A 7,690-nucleotide genomic window follows, 5' to 3' on the forward strand; every position below is an offset into this window, starting at 1 on the left:
CCTCCCCCTCTCCTTCCACCCCTCCCTCCAACACACCATCTCCATTTTCCTTCTTTTAGGCTCCATGTCTTTCTTGAAAGCTTCCATTCTGGTCCACAAGGGTACCATTTGTATGCACCACTTGGAACAAAGCTAATCATATTCCACCAACCTCTAAGCTCCGAATCTTGTCCTGAAAAGCCTACAAAGGCCAGGTATGGAGATACACATCCACTTGAGAAGCTGAAGCAGGAGAATTTCAAGTCTTTCAAGGGACCAACCCAAGGGACTGGGAAAATAGTTCAGCCCCCAAATTTCTTGACACACAAAAAGGAAGACCTGAGTTCAAGACCCCATTCTTCCTACAAAAAAAAGTGGGGCACAATACTGTTCACTTGCTATCCCAGTGCTGGCGAGGTAGAGACAGAAGGAGCCCTGATGTTTGCAGGCAGCCAGCATTGCCTAACTTGTGAGATCCAGGTTTCAAAAGAAGCTCTAGCTCAAAAAAATAAGGTGGAAAACAATTGAAGAAGACAAATAGTGTCAACTTATGGACTTTACATACATGTACACACATGTGGTGTATTGTCCCAAACATACACAATACATCCACACCCATACACCCCCCCCCACGCACACACTAGTCTGGGGGCAACATAGGGAGACTCTCAATAAAATTTCAAATGATTTTTGACACATTATGTTGACACATCTTTCTGGGAACAGCATATTTTGATGCATATATACAGTATATAATAATCGAATCATGATAATTAGCTTATCCATCATCTCAGATGTCTATTAAGTTTTTCTGTTGGTAACATTTAAAATTCTCTCATTTAGCTGTTTTGAAACAGACAACTAATTAGTGTTAATTAGAGTTATCTTACTGTGGTGTAGAGCACTAACAAGTCACCCCTATCCCATGAGATTTATGAACCCATTTATTTAGTCAACCTTTCTCTAGTAACTGTAGGAACAGTTTCAAAGCTTGGTTTCTTAAAAAAATAAAAAACCCAGAAATATTATGAGAATATGGTTTCATTTTAATCCCAGGTGTGGGGTATGGGGCTGCTTCAGATTGCCACAGCAGCTGATTATTATTTACTCATGCTCTAGCAGGGGTGTGATTTGCCAGCAGCAAATAGGCTTCTGAGATTGTGACATTTGGAACTGTGGGGACTTTTCAGAGGGTATGTAAGTAATAGTACCCAGGGGATAGGTTGTTAGTTATTGGTTGGTTGCTGTTGGTCATGAATTGTTAAGTAGTCACGTGCAAAGAAGAAACAAGAAATCAGGTATTCTGACAGTAAAGATCAAACTTGTCCCAAGGAAGTTGATGCTGCCTAACCAGCAGGAAGGAGACTAATGAGAGCAGCGCCCCCTTTCCCCTCTATCCTTATTCCCTCTCCTATCCAGTGTTAGGGGTTGAAAGGATAAAAGAAAGAGGATGGAGAAGGGTGGAAGAAAGAACCCACAAAGTAGCCAGTGTACAGCTACAAATAACCACTACCATTCTCTGCTTCTATGAAATCTTACCTTTAGTGACATGTATCAATCAGCATATACTATGTGTTTGTCCCTACCAATTTTCTATAATATGTTCTTCAGGCAGGTCTACATTGTGTTGCCACTTGTACTGGCTAATTTTTCTTGTTGCTAATTTAAGAGAGAAAATTTTATCTTGACCTATGGTTTCAGAGGGTCACAATCCATTCATGGTAAGAAAGGTAAAACATGACAGCTGTAGTGCCTGAAATTAACCTATAAGTGCCACTTGCCCAGGAACCGGATAACTTGGAATGCTGGGAATTGTAGTTCTTGGGAAATAACAAAGCCTCAGGGCAAAGTATGGTGACCTACAGGTTTGTCCTTATAAGTCCCTGCAGCCTGTGGCTCAAAGCCATTCCAGCTGGGAAATACCAGGGACTGGTCCTGACCAAAGATAATCTCTTGATCAATATTTAATATTTAATAAAGCCTGCTTCAATTTTGGCTCAAAATGGTGGTGGGTTTTGTTTGTTTGTTTTTGTTTTGTTTTGTTTTCTTTGACTCTCAGGATTAACACACCTTGTGGAGGAGGAGTACACAGCAGTGACTGTTCACATTGGGCCTGGGCCTGGAAGCAGAACACGCAGAGCTGGAACACAAGAGTAAAACGTTATTTAAAGGGTAATCCCTGATGAACTACCTCTACCAAGCAGGCAAAACTTCCTAAAGCCTTCACCGGCTTCAAAGTGACATCATAAACTAGAAAGCAAACATTTAAAACATGATCCTGGGGATCAGAGAGATGCCTTAGTGCATCTGGCTCCCAGTATTAACAGGATGACTCATAACTATCTGCAACTTCAGTTCCAGGGGTTCTGATGCCCTTCTGTGGCCTCTATAGACACTGGGCATGTGTATGGTACCCAGATATACACACCTATACTCCTAAAATAAAAGAAATAAATCATATGCCTCCTGGAGGGCACTTAAAATTCAAGCCACAATACTATAATTTACAGTATTTCTGTATCTTCATATTTGGTGGTTCATCTATAAGCTGCATTCGTCCACACCTGGGCATCCTTAGTACAGAAAAGACACAGAAGAATAATTTGAAGAACTGTAAGAACAAATTACAAAATAACCACATGTTGTTTAAATTTTGTTCTCCTAATCCCCATTTGTCTAGTTTGAGCCTCTTGGTGGTCCAATTCCTAACATTGCTTCCTCTAGGTAGTGGTCTCTGAGTCTCTCCAGGCTGTGTTTGGTTCTGTGTTTTCCCCTACAGGTTCTTGTAGTATCTGTAGAAATGTTAGACACCTAGCATCTTTTGATCTCCTTGTGTTTGGAAATCCCCATCATTGGTTCATTTGTTCAATGATACACACTGAGAGCTTGCTTTGTTTCAGACATAACAATGAACAAACTCTATGCATTCTCTCTATAGTTTGTATTTGAAAGGAGACAGTCAAGCACATGAATACATAGACATATATAATTGGAAAAGTAGCTTGTGGAGAATAGGAGATGCTTTTAGAGTTTTATTTGACAATTTCATACATGTATACATTATATCTTGTTCTACTTATTCCCAGATCCCCCTCGCACTTCTCCAAAAGCCTTTCTTGCTTTCATGTCATTTTCCTCCTCCTTGTTTTGTAATCTACCAAGTCCAGCTGATGCTACCTTCTAAATACTAATTGATCTGGACGACTTGGTCTTAGGCAGGCAACCATAACTGCAAAGAGTTCATAAGGGCAATGGCGGACATGTCCGGAAACCAGCCCTTTGGAACACTCCTCCTCCCTATTCTCTAGCTCTTACATCCTTTCTGCTGCTTCTTCCCCAGTGTTCCCCGAGCCTTGGGAACACTGATGTCCCATTTAGGGATGAACACTCAGCAGTCATTCATTCTCAGCAACTTGACCAGGTGTGAGCCTTGGCATTGACTGCTGCTCACTCAAGCTTCTCCACTCAAGGTTCAGTGCCCATCTATGGGTATAAATATAAGTATTTAGAAGGCAGCCCAGCAGTATGCCAATTTAACAAAACAACAGTAGTAGGTTGTCTATGACCTATATCTAAGTCTATGATCTAGTAGTCTAGAGTCTGACCTGTCCACCATTGTCAAAACTTCTTTTTAAAGTAAATGTTTCCAATTAGCTTATGACATATTTGTTTTCATAAGGGCACTCCATATATACTTGTATTAGCTCGCCTCCCCACCTCCTCCTCTTCCTGTCTCTCTGCCCTCATCCCCACTTACACTGTTAACCTGTAGCACTCCTCTTCTCTCTACTTTCAAATCACATGTTTCACTTTCCTCTTGCCCCTTGGGATCTCTTACCTGCTCCTGTGGACATTTCAAAACAAGCACACAAATGTTGAGGTTTACCACTAGGACATGAAATACTTGCCTTTCTGAAGAGTCTGGTTCCCCTCATTTAGTGCAATATTTTTCAGTTAGACTCATTCCCTGCAGATTTTCCAATTTCATTTTTTTTTCTAGCCAATAAAAATGCCACTGTGTATCCATGCCACATTCTCATCCAGCCATCAGCTGATGGACACCTAAGCGGACTCCATTTCCTTTGAGTAGAGCAGCAGTGGACATGGATGTGCAAGCATCTCTGTGGTAGGATTTGGGGTTCTTTGGGTATGTGCCCTGGAGGGGTATAACTCCATCATATGGTAGGTCTATTTTTAGCTCTGTGAGAAACCTCCACACTGATTTGCATATTGGCTACAATAACTTATAATCCCATCAACAATGGGTAAGTACTCCCCTTCCTCACATCCTTGCCAGCATCTGTAATGTTCTTTTTCTTTATGATAGTCATTCTGACTGGGCAGAGATGGAATTTCAAAGTAGTGTTAATACACATTTCCCTGATGGCTAATGATGTTGAATACTTCAAATATAGTTGTGACTCAATTGTATTTCTTCTTTTGAGAAATATCTGGTCAATTATATGAGCCATTCTGTGATTTGGTTGTTTCTTCCCTATCTTTTCTTTTTTTAAAATAGAATTAAGCTTTAATCTTCCAGGATTGCTGGAAAGATATACAAACTGGCTGGAGTTTAATATTAAGATGTGGGACTGTCATTCCAAGAGTCACGAGTACATGACTTTGAATTTGTTTTTTTTTTTATTTTGAATTTTTCTGTTTTTCTTTTATTGAAAATGATTTTTTTCATACAATATATTCTGAGCTCCTCTGAAATCTTCCCCTACCTGCCTTCCCATCAGCACCCAAACTCTTTTTTTCTCTCTGTAGAAACCAAAGGAACATAAAGAACAATTGTTTAAACAAGATAAGATAAAACAAAACACACAAGTTGGAATGAGAAAAAAAAAACCAAAACATAAAACAAAAGAAAAAAGAGCCAAATAAAAAACACATATAGGCACAGAGACACCCTTATTCACACATACAGGAATCTCATAAAACACTAGAAGACTAGAAGCCACAATATATACACAAAGGACTGTAAGATTAAAAAAAAATACCCCAACAAAACATTTATGAGAAAAAGGACCCCCTAAAATACCATGAAGTTTGTTTTGTGTTGGTTATTTAGTAGCTTGAGCATGGGGCCTGCCTTTGGGAGTGGCTTGTATCCCTAGTGAGACTCCATAGGATAAAACTAACTTTTCATTTTTGAGTAGCTATAAATCAAAGATAGCTTCTGGGATAGGGATGGGGGCTTGCGCCCACTTCCTCTCCTAGTGTTGGGGCTCTCTCTGGTGCAGACCCGTGCAGGCTCCGTGCACGCTGCCTCGGTCCTTTTGAGGTCATATGTGCATTGATCCTGCTGTGATTAGAAGGCCCTGGGTTTTGGTGTCCTCCACCCCTCTGGCCTTACACTCTTTCTGCCTTCCCTTCTGCAGAGTTCCCTGAGCCCTGAAGGGAGGAGCTCAATGGAGACATCTTATTTAGGTCTCTCACTCTCTGAACATTGCCTGGCTGTGGGTCTCTGTATTTGTTCCTTTCTGCTGCAGGAGGAGGATTCTCTAATGACGGATGAGCAAGGCACTGACCTATAAATACAGCGGAATGTTATTAGGAGTCATTTTGTCACTATGTCCCTTTAGCAGATCAGTAGTATTTGGTTTCCCCCTAGGTCCCTGGCCTATGCAGTTTGAGTTCTTGGCCACCTGAGTGGTGTCAAGGATGGGTTCCACCTGTGGAATGGGCCTTAGATCCAATCAGATATTTGTTAGTTGTTCTCACAAGTTTTGCCACGATTGCTCCCGTGCATCTGGCAGGCAGGTTGTCATTGTAAACTGAAGGGTTTGTAGCTGGGTCGGTGTTTACCTTTCTCCTTTGGTAGCAATGAAAGTATCTTCCAGTAGTGTGAACACTAGTGAGTGAAGGCTCAAGACAGGCCCTGGGTTGACTTACCCACGTTCAGTGACTTATGTAGAGTGTTTGTCTTCAGCAACTGGCCTTTGCCTTCTGTTTGTGGAGAGGAACCAAGAGTCTTGGCAATAGCCTGGTTTGTTTGGGGTTCCCATAGGGGCACTTCTGATACTGGAGTTTCACTTGGTGATGAGAGATGTCCAGTTGAAGCTCTGTATTCCCCATTATTTGGGGGATTTATTTATATTGCCTTAATATACATGTCTATCACTTAGGAAGCTTCTTCTGGTTTAGGTTTACATACAATCCCTCACATGGCCCTCAATCATTGCTGTCCCTCTACACATTCCCTCCTTCATTCCCTTTTCTCTGCCCCTCTTCCATTTGTTCCTCCCACTCCAGCCCCTCCCCCACACTTTATCCATGCATCGCTCTATTCTATTTCCCCTTCCTAGGCAGAGTCATCCCTGTACCCTAGTCCCTTAGTTTAGTCCCTAACCTCTGTGGTTTTAAAGATTGTATCTTATTGAAGACTTAACAGCTAATGTTCACATATAAGTGAATGAATACCTATCATAATTGTATTTCTGGGTCTTTGTTACCTTATTCATGGTGATTTTTTTTTCCTAACTCCAACCATTTACCTGTGAATTTCTTTCCTTCTTTTTTTTTCTTTCAGTTTTAAAGTCTTTATTGTTCATAGTTTTAGGAAAGATGATCCATTCACTCAGTTAAATAAAAAGCTGTGTCCAGGAACCCATCAGTAATGCTGAAAAGGACCCTAGTTTATCCACTTCTATTTGTAGATCCAGCCATGGCCACAGGACTTATAGTCGATCAGTTCTTCAGGCTTAAAGCATAGAATGACGACTTCTCAATACTTTCCACCGAATCACTGCCATGAATATTGTTCCTGTCAGCTTGGATGTAGAAATCCCCTCAGATGATGCCTGGCTTAGAATCAGCTGGACTGGTCTCTCTCAACACCATCCAGCCTGTCTTCACTACATTAAGCCTCTCCCAGACCATGGCCATCACAGAAGCTGAGTTCCTGTACTTCACCAGCCCTGGGAAGAAAGGACCAGACAATCTTTCAGATCAATGTAGTGATGCTTCAGGTATTCTTCAGATGCCTGAAGGAACTTCATGGCCACCAGGAGGGATCCCTCCTAATACCACCCACCAGGCTGCACTGCACACCATCTAGCTTTATGGCAATGAATGTATACTCAGGGTTGGTCATGGTTCGAAAGCCAGCAGGTCAGCAGGTGTCTGTGATAAGCATAAGCAATGGGAAACTTACCTATAAATTTCAATATTTCATTTTTTTGGTGGATGAGTAATATTCCATTATGTAAATTACCATATTTTCCTTATCTACTCATCTATTGATGGACATCTAAGCTCTTTCTATTCTCCAGCTCTCATGAACAGAGCAGTCATGGACTTGGCTGAGGAAGTATCTCTGTGGTAGGATGTGGCATCCTTCTGGGTATATGTGCAAGAGTGGTATAGATGGATCTTGAGGTAGATCTATTCCCAGCTTCCTGGGGGAATAATCACACTGATTTCCATAATGGCTGTACAAGTTTGTATTTCCTGCTGCAATAGATGAGTGTGCTCCTGACTCAACATCATTGCCAGTATGCGTGGCAACTTGTTCTATTGTTCTTGGTCATTCTGACATGTAGAAGATGAAATCTTAAAGTAGTTTTGATTTGCATTTCCCTGAAAAGTAAGGACCTTGAACATTTCTTTAGGTGTATCTCAGCCATTTGAGTTTCCTTTTCTGAGAATTGTCTGTTTAGATCTATAACATCCCCATTCCTTTTACAATAGGATAATCTATCTTCCT

At 41.2% G+C, this 7,690-nt stretch overlaps 1 pseudogene; it reads right to left on the minus strand.

Annotated features, from left to right (window-relative positions):
* Positions 1 to 6,631: 6,631 nt before the first annotated feature.
* On the minus strand, positions 6,632 to 7,078 carry LOC110331647 (annotated as a pseudogene).
* Between the last annotated feature and the right edge of the window lie 612 nt (positions 7,079 to 7,690).

Source organism: Mus pahari, chromosome 1 (genome assembly GCF_900095145.1).
Source record: "Mus pahari chromosome 1, PAHARI_EIJ_v1.1, whole genome shotgun sequence".
Classification (NCBI taxonomy): Eukaryota; Metazoa; Chordata; class Mammalia; order Rodentia; family Muridae; genus Mus; species Mus pahari.